Source organism: Falco naumanni, chromosome 12 (assembly GCF_017639655.2).
Source record: "Falco naumanni isolate bFalNau1 chromosome 12, bFalNau1.pat, whole genome shotgun sequence".
NCBI lineage: Eukaryota > Metazoa > Chordata > Aves > Falconiformes > Falconidae > Falco > Falco naumanni.
The window spans coordinates 29,020,223-29,034,226 of NC_054065.1; the positions used below are offsets into that span (position 1 = coordinate 29,020,223).

Sequence of the window (14,004 nt, forward strand, 5' to 3'; positions counted from 1 at the left end):
TACCTTCACATTATACTCAAAAAACATTTGGGATACTGAAGCCGCACAATCAAACATATAGAAATTATAGCAAATATCAGAATTAAGGCTGCTCCTTCCTGGCTGGTTTATTTGTTTTGTTGTTTTCAAACTGGAACCCTGCCTCATCCAATGCATATCCTTTGACAGCAGGGTTAACAGGGAGAAATTACTTTGTATTTCTTCTGTCCCTTCTCATAGTATAGTACTAAAATTAGCCTAAGCCATTAAAATACTAGGACAAAAAATCCTTTCTTTTTCCTTCATATTATGCTCATTGTACTACCATCTGAACATGTTACATGTCAGTAATTTATTTTCACAACAGTTCCTATTTATATTTTTGTAACTCAAGATGCACAGCACAAAGTACATGAACTGTGTCTGCCTAATCTGGAATGTTTCCAGACTAATTTTTTTCCCAGTATTTGTCACTGTGCAGTACATCACAAGCACAACTCACAGTTGCCATTAGCTTCAGTTGCAGCTGTGAAAGCTTTGCATGCTTTATTTTATAGGTGTCCAGCCTGAAACCTTACTATTCCGTACAAGTATCACAATTAGTTATTGTTAACAACAACGTTACATGTTTTGCTTATCAAGTAAAAAGCAAAGTTCAGTTCTTCAGTGGCATTTCACTAAAGAAACCTCCAGATGACCATAGTCTTCTTTATTCAGTTCAGTATACATCAAGCATGTGCAAGAAGTAAAATGGGTCCTTCGTACTACATCCCTTAAAGCTTGAATGCATTCCTAAAATACAAACCATCCTGCACAGTAAGTTTTTCAAGCAGAAAAAAGGTAATGTGTTAATGGAATTACAGACTGTCAATTCAAATATGAAGATGTGGGTGACATTAAGAAATTTAGGCCATATATCATTTGGTACTTATGCTTCTGTTGGTATTTTAATGAAGTCTAAGATCATGAGCCTAGTGCAAAGAGAATTTGCAACAACAGCTGCTTGTCTCCAATAGCTATCATATAACTTGAGAAGTGTAATTTTAAAATTTTTAAGTAACAAAAGAAAACATTCTGATCTTCATAAATTTCCAGAAAATAGTTACAATTAAAAGGTAGGATATCTTAAACAGAGGAAGACCTAGCATTCTCATATACAATATTTATGATTTTATAAAATAAAAAAAACTCAACATACAAAGTAGGTCACATAAATGTAACATCTAAGCATCTCTTTCAACATCTTTACCTAAATTCAAAAATAATAATAATAATAATGATGATGGAGCATTATCTAGACAGGTGACAGATACAACTGTTTCTGTATTTGCTACATTTCAGGGTAGAACTGTAATAGCATCAGTAGATTAATGGGAAAAAGAGCAAAGTGGCAATTAAATCCAAAGCTTCCATTTCAAACCATTACATTAAATCTGCATATTCAGCATACAAATTCCTTAAAGCCAGCAGGCTAGACTGGATTAAAGAGAGTAAATCCTATCATATTTAACATTTCTCATGCCTGATGCAGATACCTTTTTATATGCACTTCACTATTTTCCTCTACAGAAGCAAAATAAAGATTCCTGGTGCTATGAATTGCTAAGAAAAGAGCCAATTTTCAAATAAAAACATTAATATGAAAATCCTAAAACATAACCTATTTTCTTTTTGATATAAATTCTGTCCATCAAGAAGAATCAATGAAAGCAAGCTTATGGAATTTGAAGTTAGTAAAGTATAATGACTCCAAGTCTTGTCTTTTTTTTTCCTCCCCTACTAGTTACATGTAGACAGAAAATGTCTTTATACTACATTAAGGAACAACTTACCTAAGTCAACTTCATTCTGAGAAAATAAATCAGTGGCTTTTAATATTGGCTGCATTTAGAAGGGGCTTGTATAGCACTTCCCTAACCTTCTTCCAGAGCAAAAATAGTTAAAATGTTTTAATTAATCCATTTTTCCTTGAGAAATATTTCCTTTACAATGTTTTTAATATAACTCAACATTGGCTGCATCTTTCTTGACAGCTGGTATTTCCTTAACAGAGTATGTCTCAAATGGTTTATGTATGACATTCTTTCTAAAATTCATTTCCTTTCTGTGTAAGAAGTTAATACATCAGGAAAAAAGAGCATGAATGTTTCATGCCATGTGGGATATAACAGTTCTAGAGTTTTGCTTTAAATTAGCCCAATAATGTTTTTGTAGAAATATTATTAACGTGGCTGAAGCTTTGACATTTGGAAAAAGGAAAAAAACTTGCCCACAACTTTGCTTCTCTCCAGATCTCATTCCAACCATGTACTTCACTTACATTCTAGCTCTTCAGCAAATGTCTGGTGGAAATCTTAGTTAGATTAGAAATCTTAGCTCTTAGTAAGGTTCAGCTTAGGGAAGAGATGTTAAGAAGCAAATAATCATCTAGTTAAGAACAAGAGATTGAGGGTTCTATATCAAATAGCTCCCAAACCAGAAATGAAAGTTCTGCCTAACTTCACTCCAAACATTAAAATCATTCCAGACATTGAAATCAGCAGAAAAGCACACCATAACCTTTCTTAAGAGAAGGACAGACATTGAGGTCTCACAAAAGATGCAACTCCTAAGTGTGGGCCACTCCTGCACACAAACACCAAATCCCAAATTCTTAGGAGCTGGGAGACTTGCACCAGTTGCATGCAGAAGAACTAAGGTCCCACATGCAAAAAATCCTGGGAAATGGCATCGTTCCAGGATACTGAGACCAAACAAAGGCATTTGCCCTACAGTCTGTAACATATACTCCCTGTAAAGGTTGTAAACCCTTAGCTAAATGGCTGGAGAGCTACAGCAGTAACAGCAGTCTTTAAGTGATGAAGAAATATCTGTTAATAATTTCTTTCTCCTCCTGTCATGTCATAAGTATTCATTAAAATACTACTCTTCTGCCAGATCAGATGATTTTCAGTACTGATGAAAATTTTCATTCTAAAATATTCTGCAGCCTGTGGAAGTCCATATACAACGATACTTTGCAACTAATATTTTCTATTTTTTGTGTATCTTCTAGCCAATATGTCATTTTCTGATACTTCTACAAAATATAATCTGTGTTAATACTGTAGATAAAGAATATCTTGCACTGAAGTCCAAAGCTACTAGACAGTTTCCCTAAATTTTAAGGTTTCTTTATGTTTAAGAATGAATTACATGCTTCTAAACTTCAGCAAAAGCCTGTCATAAATATGCCTTTTTCAGCTATTTCTGTATTTCAAGGCACAGTGAGAGATGATTGAGACTTTCTTTCTAACATGGAAACTCATTTTAGCATTCTGCTCACAACAATGATACCTTTTGTTCTGAAAGCAAGCTTAATTCCGCATGCCTAGCACTCATGATAAGAAAGCTATGGACAGTACGTGCAGTGCTAGTTTGCTTAACAGGTATTTATGGATGCTTTACATAAAGTTAAAAAAGAAAAAACAGCCATATTTACAGCTGGTAGACAGCCACTGTTTATGTGTAAAATGAACAAGACTTGGGATCACAGGCAACACGGGAATAACTTAGAGCTTCCCTTCAAGAAAGGGAAGTGAGTATTTGCCACAGCCCTTCAGGGACGTGGCAAGCGCTGTTGCAGCAAGTGCTGTTGCAGAAGGGCGATGGTCTGCCAAGCTGCAAAGGCGTAGAGAGAAGGCAGACCATAAGAAAATCATACTAACACATGACTGTCACAATCAAAGCTTACTAAATCCTCTCAACTTTTCATAAGGTTCTTTCTTTAAAGTAACAGCTATTCGTATATTTTCAAACATATTCTACTGCACAAGGGTGCTGCATTATCACACTCTATTGTTCTTCCATAGGCTAGCCTACTGCAATTACTTTAACAAATAATCCATTATTTTAGCTGTTTTCCCTTTAGACAGAAGATAATACACATTTCTGTGCTATCAAGGATCGTTTTAGCAATATCCCTATTGTGACCACTCAAGATACATTTGCTTCTGCCTATAATTAATTTCCATACTACCACAACTACAGAGCCTTTGTCTCAATTTTACAGATCAGTCATCTCTCAAGGTCCTTCAATGACCTACTGTAATAAGAACACACACAAAAAATATAGCTATTTAACCCTTGACATTCTCACAGGCATTTGTCATTCAAGAAGTGTTCAGTTGGCAGACAAGATAAACACACAGCTCTCTCACTGTCAAAATCCAAATGAGATGTGTCATTCAGTTAAAGCATTGTCTTAAAGTGGGATTTTTTTATTGCTTAGTGGAGCTGACACTGCTCAACACCGCATCCCTGTATCCTACAGGGATGCAAAACTAAATGCTTCTCAGTATTTAAGAAAGACACCAAGGTTCCTTCTTCAGAGTAGGACTGGGATACAGTAAGCACAATGCCTACCTTTATTACAACGTAAGTAAAAACATTCTGTGAAAAAAGTTTTTACAAAAAGACTATTCTAAGTAAGTTTTGGAAATTGGGATCTAAAGATACAAGTATTTATGATAAAATAATGAAGTATCCATTTTATAGCAGACCCACACAAGTACTGGAAATAGTGGGTAAGTCTCAGGATTTTATTTAAAACTTGGTATTCAAGTGAAAATTTAAACCCGATGTTCTCAATAGAAGAACACACTCCTCTAAGCAAAGCCATAATTTTGAGAGACACACACCCTTTGTCACTTTCAATGGTTAGAAATAGATGAGCCTGCAAAATGCTTCTCATAAATCAGATTGACACACAAGTATTTTTCTAAGGAAACTCTAGCAACTCACAAGTATTTTTCTACAGAAACTAGTGCAAGATCTGTCCATCTCATGGAGACAGCACAAAATGCAGTAAGATCAACCCTTTCCTAAAACAATCTATCCCCGAAGTCCAGAAAGATCCAACACACCCAAAACATTACATTCCATCTTCCTAGATGGTCTGCAATTATTTAAGATTAAACTAAACCAAATATCCCTCTTTCCAAATGTGAAATGCATACCAATTCCCAGAATGTTAATAGTTTCCACTATTATGATGATGAATTATACGTAATTAGTTCACTGGCAGTGCATCATTTTTACTCGTCCCAAATCTACTGACCTGGGCAAAAGGCCTTGAACGTAATTGCTAAAATTGTTTTCTTTTTAAGGGAATTCATTAGTTTAGTGTGAAAACACTACCAAATCTTGTCAGCTTAAGAGGGAATACCAGAAGAAAGCTCCTGTCTATGCAGGAGGTTGAAAGGAAATTATTAACCTTACCTTACCAGACCCTACAGATTGGCTCCAACCTTGGCATGAGCGTATTACCTCACACTTTCTGAAAAGTTGTATTCAAAAGAAAGAGGTATTCCATGAGTGGAGACTTAAAAAAATAAATTAATTTTAAAAACGGACTGACTCCCAACAGAGATTTAACAGGTTAGTATTTCTTCTACTTGTTTTGATCCTTGAGAAAACTTTTGTAGTTTTCTTTGGCTTTGTAAGTCATGTTAGTAAGGACTTCCCTGGAGCAAGTGGCCCCAAACTCCAGCTGACACACAATCTAAAAAATTTACACAGCAGAACTAGGAACAAGTTCCATGTTCTGACCATCACCTGAAAGCCAGTCTGCGATTTGGTTCACTCTGAAAAGTTAATTTCCATAGATCAGTGTATGGTTACCACTGTCTCCTGGCTTTATCTTACCAGAAGGGTTAGAAGTTGTATCTCAGTGAGCACGAAACGCATAACTGCTATTCAGTGAGCCAAATGCTTGAGAAATTCCCACTGTATCACACAAATTCTGGGTAAGAGCTAGCCCAGTTTATGAGAAAAATTGCTGAGCGAAATTAAAAAAATGTTTGTTCCATTTAAGTTTCTTAAAAGTAATACCACAAGCTGCAGCAATTGGAAAAAAGGTAAGCTTTACCAGTCATTGATAAATTTACAATTTCTTACTATTGTTATAGTATTATCAGCTTTTTCAAAACCAATGTCCTTTACATTCTAGCAATCATTAAAATCACAGTAACAAACATGATCTTGATAGCAAATGGAGCTGATCAGCTGAACAGACACATGATTACTGTAAGATTAAGTATTAAAACCCAGAAGGATCTAATCCTTCTAGCATGTGAATAATAGCATAAAGGATCTGAAAAACTAAATCAGATTTCTCACAGTTCTGTGTCCAAAGCAGGATGATGTATCTTTTCCAACATTGTATTTATTAAAGAAACAGCATGTCAAAGTTAACCAGCACATCTCACACAAAAAACACACCGCATTCCATATAACGGAAACCCACACAACTCATCTCTTATGACATGTGTCCTCACTTTCCTCTTTGAAAGCATCTCATCCTGCCTGTGATCAGTAGAAATGGTCTATCTGAAGAACAGTCTGCTTACAGATTAATTCCCTGGATCTCTGAACACTGCCAACTGGAACACTTTCTGGTTATAGCAAAGATGTTTTTTTCCTGCATTTAGTTAAAAAAACAGGGATATAAGATTGGTAACGGGTTGCTGCAGGAGGGGCGGGGGGGTAATACTTTTTCTAGAATCTGCAACTACTAAATATTTAGCAGTAATTCAGGGAGTTGTAATAGCTACCTGACAGATTCAATTCAGACTCATTCACACTTCTGTTTTGGAATACAAACAATGCTTTACAATTGCTTTAAATGTATTAACCATTTCAACTTACCAACTGAAAACGGTAACTACACCCTACCTAAAGAAGTATAAAACAACCGATGAAAACTTCAGTAATCTCCAAAACAACGTTTGCATGGAAGTCTGGAAGAACAGCAAGCATTGTACTTCATGTTGATGTTGTGACTTAGCTGCCTGATGAGTGCAATTTACAGTTTCTATCTGAACAGCTACCTTTCAAATTTCAGAAGCACAGTATGAAGTGCTTTCAGTGGTATTTATTACAAAGAGACTACTAGTATCAAGTCACATTTGAGCCAGTCTATAAATGTTTTCTGCAAATAAATTTTAAAAACACTTCAAAAGCATTAATCAGCTTAAAAACATTCATTTCTGCACATATTTTTCTACATAAACTATATCACATTAGGAGAACATACTTTTTAAAATATGGTTCAAGCTAATTTTAAATATGGTTGGAAAAGTTTGGCCTACACTGATTAAAATCTATATTTAAATGAAAGGAAAATTTAACCACAGAAACTGTGCTCATTTTAGAAAAACAAGCATATCACTGCCAAAGTGCTGTCCTAAGTTTAGATTGCTGTCTGACTAAAACATTATAATTACAAGAAACTAAAATGGATTTCTAAATGTTTCAAGATGAAACAGCTATTGGGTAATTTGCAAGATATGCAATTATCTTCTGAATTCAAACAGATAATGGTAATGCTTGATCTGAACAAATGCAGGCTGTAGATTGTTGCTCGTGTGAAAATTGGTGAAATCGATTGTTAAAAATCGATACCAATGCTAGATAAGAGTAACCATAATGAAACCTAAGAGCAAAATAACCAAGTGATGTGGAATTAATTACTTGGACATAAAGAATTTTCTTGCGGGGGGGGGTGTGTGTGGGGGGAAGGTTTTGAATATTTTATCTACTGCTTCTGGCTCTCCAAGAGCTGATCAAGCTGAACAGAGGATTCTCAGCACTTTTACCACTGTTGAAACCACACCAGTGGCGAGAGCTTGCGTGAAGTGCCACATACGGCACGTAGCAAAACTAACATTTCTACCTTAAAACACCAGAAAGGGTCCTTCTAATAGATTTGAAGGGTCACACAGCATATTTTCTGTTACTTCGCAATTAATATTTGGGTGGATTCATTATCATACTGGCCATGCAAGAGTTAAAAGGGGGGGAAAAATAAAAACATGATCACATGCTAATCCCAGATCTGTATGTTCATTTCATGTGTAACCACAATAAATTCCAATTACTTTGAACAGTAAGTTAAATCTTGCTCTGCAACAACCATTACCAGTTTGATGCAACTAACGGGATTTCAGGAAAACAAAGTAACTCCATTCCTTTGTACAAATTACAATAGTGTGTACTTGTCAGCACCTGTGCAGCCTGCTATTCTTTGTCTTTGATTTGGCAATGGTTTGGTTGTGTGGGTGTGGGTTTTTTTCCTCCTGTAAAAGCCTGGGTGCTTGGTTATCTTTTGACTCTTCGACTACAACCAGCTCCACCATTTCACTGATTTGGTGAAGGAGTACAAAACAACGAATCATTCATCCTTTAAAGTGCCCAGGAACTCTCAGCATGTCTCGGGGCACAGCAGTTTATAGGCACACTTCCAAGATTCAAACAGTAATTTTGTAAGACTAGAGGATTTTCAAGAAAAAATAATTCTCTTCCTACAAGCCTTGTGTGGTGATCCATACAGCTCCTCCACACAGACCCATCAGGCAGCCTATTAATTCAGCCTTCATGGCCCCACTGAAGCTGCCATCAAAAGAGAAGAGCAAATAGATACAGATTTCGTTCAACCGTAAGACATGCTGGATGCCTTAAAAATAACAAAACCACCATAAGCTCAATAAGCAAGCACTTAAGATGAAGCAATACCTTTCAGAACCACTGAAATGAAAGCAATACCTGCTCCCTTGATACCAAAAATAACATAAATAGCAGGTGTTATAACAAAGGATGCCCAAAAATAAACCAAGAGCCATGGGAGGTTTAGTATCACAGATGCAAACATCTCTGGAAAGGCATGTTCAAAAGCAGCAATACGAAAAAAAATCAGGTTTTTTTCAAGGAATCCCTGGGGGGCAGAGGGGGGAATCACACACGCAAACCCCAAAACCTATGCCTGCTGTCAGATTAAAAGGAAATTAATTTTCTCAAACTCATGGAAGGGTAGTGTGTGAACCTAGTGACGCAATTCATTTTGGATTGACAAGACTCCCCCAGTCTTGAATCACTAAGCATGTAAGAAACCCTAATACAAATAAATTAAATTAACTAAATTAGGTTTATTACAGCAAAACAAGCTCACAAGCAAACTAGTTCAGCCAAGAGAAAGACTAGGAAAAAAAGACATTTTGTCTAGGTTTCATGAAGTCTGCTAACATTGCTCTCTTGCATCTCGCTGTGCCATGTAGCAGCAACAATTTATTTTATAACACAAAAGTGTCTTTCAGGAGCAATTTGCTTTTTGGCCAGGTCAACAAAAAGTTACATAAAACCAAACTGCAAGCCTTTGCCCAAAATGAGGAGGGACCCGTTTCAAAAAGTCAGCTCTCTAAAGGTTCTGTTTTCCCCTCTCTTGGCTCTAAGTGCTGACCAAACACCACACATGCAATGCAAACAAGGCGGCTCTCCTCAGCCCATAGCTGATAAAACATTAAACCAGATTATGGAACTCAATACCACATACAGAACATGAGGAATCTTGTCTGTGTGTTCTCAGCACCACAACCTGAAGAAACAAGGAAGGGACAACCTTGAACAAGACTGTAAGTGGAGAACAACAGAACAAAGTAAGGAAAGAAAGGACAGAGGATAAGGGACATTGTTCACAAATGATGACCAGGTAGGAGGAAAAGCATAAAACGAGACAAAGACTGTGTGTCCCAAGAAGAAGCAGCCAACGAAAAAGGTGTGTTTTGGCACAGCAGAGGTGGGATGAATGGGAAGCAGCAGCACACTGATGGACAGGACAACTGACAGGAAAAGAGTGACATAAATGAGACTGTCTAAGCAAAAATTAAGAGAGAAACTTTACAGAGAGAAGTCTGGGACAGATTCAAATAGAAAGCCAGCAAAAGGACAAGAGGATTTACATCTGAGACAGTTCAGGTGATTAAGAATCTAGCCCAGCATTATTAAAAATAGATGCTGAAGAAGTTGAGACTCTGCAGGAACAGATGAAACACATGATGGCCTGCCACCTGAGCAACTGCAGAAAGGATTTGCTAGATCAAGTAACCCTAACACTGCTAAAAACCCCAGGCAGATGTGAAGATGACACCTCATTACACTTACAGTTTTCTTTTCAGATTGGTTTTATGAGAAGGGTAGGGAACCCCATGAAAGAAAAACTCATCAAAATAAGGAGCTGGAACATACCACAATCAAGGTTTTCCTAAGCAACTTCAGTTTGGCTTTTACAGTAGGATACAACATTATTTTTCCTTCAAGATTCCTGCCTCACCAACTACACGTGGTGGACCGGCCCCTGGGGTCTAAATAAGGCTTTGTAAGAGACTTCCCTTTTTCAGCACAGAAGCTCTTTGGCAAGACGTGAATGGAGAAAGGACTCTGGAAAGAAGGGAAAGTTCCTTCACAGACTTACACTCCCTTCACTCTTACCACATATTCCCTACACATGGCTGACTTCTTTTAATCCAAATTTTTCAAAAGTTTTAAGTGTAGTCTTGATTTTTCTGAATGACCAGTTTGAGATTTGGTTTCTCGAGGTAGTTTCATGTTATACTTAACCCACAGCTGGTTTACATCAGTGCAGAAGAAACAGCTTTCATTCATATCAGCGCAAACACTCACTAGAATAGCTTCCATCTGACAGAAAGCCATCCCCATAAAACTGTTATATCAACTGTCCCAGCAACCATCCAGCCCCTAAATCCACTACAAAAAGCAGCAGTAACCAACGCCCAGTGATGATGAAGGAGTAAGACCACACTCTTCAGCTGCAGCCCACACTGACCAAACCACGTGTTCACACTACACCTTGACTTGCTGAGGAGCCAGACAGTACAGCTGCCACTGAAGCTTTACATTCAGAGTACTAGATAATACTGTAAGTCTGATTACAAAGTCAATCAACTCTTTTGAGATTTCTGTGTTCAGTTCACGACATACGATGGCCTTTCTCCCTGTTCTACCCTAGTTTCATCATTTGTAAACTAAGAAGGGGAGTATAAGAAAAAGACCATCTGTTAATCTCACTGTGTTACAGTGCAATAAGTTTGTGCTTGCAAAACATTAAAATATCACTGTGGTAACTACTACTGAAACGTCCAAGGGTCCAAAAGCAGAGAGTGGATGGTATCATCAGAACCAGTGACAGCTATGAAGCAAAAGAGATACGGAAACACTTTGCAATCAATAAGCAAAATACACCACCCATTATGCAAGCATAGCCCCACTATATCCACTAGTGTAAGTGGAGATTTTAAAAAAAAAAAAAAAAGCCTAGTGACCAAGTACTGTATCACAGTGAATACACATAAGCATCAATGTGAAGCTGCACACACAGTTTAATTCTGGCATTTATTTTTAGCACTAGCTTTCTGCAGCCACAGTTCTGTTCTGAACGGTCGGGCTGTGAGAGGTTACATGTCCTGTCCCAATATTCACCCGGCATTTCTTACACAAGAAACCATTCAGGTCAAAGTTTAGCTTTGGGAGAGGGCAAAGGTAGCCCAGACAGCTGGGTACGCAACCAACAGCAACAGGGGGAGAAGCAACAGACAAAGAAACAGGGAAAATCACCCAGCTACAGCTGACAAAACTGACTTCTGTGTGTGTGTGAGCCCTAACAAGAGGCTCTGCTTTTCCCAAAAGGAAAGATACTGAGGATGAGATCGTACTAAGCCTCCGTTTATTCTTCTAGGTGTGATAAACATAGCAGCGCTGAGGTTTGGGGAACCTACACGTTTCACACACACTGCGCGGCTCCTCAGACAAGCTCAAGCGCTCTCCTCCCGCGGCTCCTCCTCTGGCATCGCCGCGGCTCCCTGCCTCCTACAGCGCAGCGACCATGCCTGCGGAGAGACGGGAGGCAGGTTGAGACAGCCCGGCAGGCCGCAGCTCGCCCAGGAAACACCGGCAGGGCCGGGCCAGCGGCGGAGGCCCGGAGCCGCCGGTCAGCCCCGCCGCGCCCCGAGGGCCAGCCCAGCGCCCGCCCGGCCCGGCCTGGCCCGCCGCCGGAGCAGCCCTGCCCGCCCGCCCGGCCTCACCTGAGCGGGGGCAGCGTCACGGCGGGAGGAGGCTCCCCGCCCCGCTCAGGGAGCCGCCGCCCCGGGGAGCGCGGCCACGCCGCCGCCAGCACCCAGCCTCGCCAGTGCCGCCGCCGCCATGTTCCCGCTGCACCGGCGACCTCTGACCCCCAATCACTTCCGGTCACGGCTGTCAAGCCGTTGCCATGGCAGCGCTGTCGGCCCCGGCTTCCCTTAAAGAGGCAGCGGCCGCCCACCCGCTCCCACCCGTGTGGGTGACGGGCCCAGCCAGCGACCAGGTGGCGGCAGGAGCCGTGGAGCCCAGCCAGGGGCTGTGCCGCCGTCCCGGGGCTCGGCCCCGCCGCCCCCGGCCTCCTGCCCGCACGGGCGCCCCCCCCCCCCGCGGGTCACGGCCTCCCCCCCGCGGATCCCGGTCCCCCCGCGCGCTTGGACCCGCCTTGCCTGGAGGGGGGATTTCGGCCGGGCCCTCGGTGGTACGGGAGCCGTGTTCCGTGGGAGAGCATGGCTTTGGGTGCTCGGGAAGAAAAAACACTCATTTTAATAGAGTTGTTAGCAAAAAAGGGACAGTGATTCATCAGCCGCACGGTGCTGTACAAGTGGGAAAACCTAACTGCTGTTAGTTGCGGCTTTTGTCATGAAATAGCCTGTCAAGTGTGAGAGAAGCGGAAAATGATCGTGGCATGATTTCCACTGCCGTGAGGAGATGGTTTCTTTTAACTTTCCCTGAAACCAGCAGTATTTTCAGCTTTTATTGCACCGTGCTTTACTGCTGCTCACTGTTGACACAGTTAACCTTTTTGTACTCTTTCCACATGTATGTTTTTATAAGGTAAACAAATCTGGTGAAACCCCCAACCCAAGAAGGAAAACTCCAGGAGGTTTTAACTAAAGCTTTATGCTTGTGTAAAACCAAAGTGAACCCATGCCCGGCTGACTGGAGCTGCTGGATTAGGACCAAAGTGGCCCAGGCTGTCTCTCCGACCCCACAACAATTTCACGTGCACAGGCAAACATGTCTCTTTGCAAAAATCCTGCAAATTACAAATACCAGGGCAAAACCTGATTTTGTGCCCATTTAGGGATGCGTTGCTTCACAGCCACTCCCCTGGTGGGATCCCTCTTTTCTACCACAGTTAGTTTTGAGGACAACATCGGCTTTTCTGAAGTGCCTACCATCATTCAGTGAGAATTTATTGCCTTAGTAAATACCCTTGTAGAGCTGAGAACCTTTCATCAATTTGGTCAATCCTTGAAATAAAAAAATTAAGGAATAAGCCTTCTGGGAGTCTCATCCTGAAACTCATAAAACTGTTGGAAATTCCATGGTCATCCCTGTTTGAGGGATCTCATCTGTTCATTCAGGCCAGAGAAGTCGGGGCTGAGGGGAGACTTAGCTGTTGTCTTCCACTGGTGGAAGGTTATTGAGAAAGTGGAGCCAGACTCTTCTCACAGGCTAACAGCAAAAAGATAAGAGCCATTGGTCCCGCATTACAGCAAGAGAAATCCCAATTAGATATTAAGAAGGAATTCTTCAAAATGAGAATGGTCAAGGACTGGAACAAGCTTCCCAAAGACTTAGTCATCAAGGTTCCCCCCTCTCAGCAGCTCCAAAAAGTTCCCTATTCCATCCTAAAATGAATGTCTAAGCCCAGCACATGGGAAGCTGAAATGGCTGACATTGAGAGCACTCTTCTTGATCAGCTAGTTAAAGCTAGGTGAAATAAATCCTCTCTAGTGCCTCCTGAAAGCAAGGACAAGGGGAAGGCAAACTGCAGAATTTTAAGTAGCTAGGCGCAAGACCTTAGGATGAAAGAAATAACATAGGCAGAATGTCTCCAAGGGGAACATGTGTCTTGGGCTGTCAACCATTGACAGGCTGGCTCCTGGGCATCCTCAAAAGTTTGAATAGAAATGGGGCATCTGCAGCGATGGCATCTGCAGTAGACCTCCTGCTACAACCCTGGAATGCTAAACAGAAAGCTGCCCCCAAATTATTGTACTGCTGTTGTACAGGATGGTGAGAGAGGTGAAACTGCAGCCATACCTACATGTGGCTTTCAGCATTTGTACTGCAGGGAAGTCGTGGCTCCTTTCATTAGTTTGATAAGCTGAT

General features: G+C 40.5%; 1 protein-coding gene across 5 annotated transcripts in view; it reads right to left on the reverse strand.

Annotated features, from left to right (window-relative positions):
* LCLAT1 (lysocardiolipin acyltransferase 1) overlaps nucleotides 1-12,036 on the reverse strand; it is a 117,095-nt gene extending 105,059 nt beyond the window's left edge. For 4 of the 5 annotated variants that reach the window (XM_040611487.1, XM_040611486.1, XM_040611483.1 and 1 more), the window contains exons 1-2: nucleotides 11,892-12,036; nucleotides 11,586-11,696 (exon numbers count right to left, since the gene is read on the reverse strand). The gene's annotated coding sequence lies outside the window, so the exon portion shown is untranslated. The remainder of the gene's footprint in view (nucleotides 1-11,585; nucleotides 11,697-11,891) is intronic. The other variant, XM_040611485.1, reaches the window with a different exon arrangement.
* Between the last annotated feature and the right edge of the window lie 1,968 nt (nucleotides 12,037-14,004).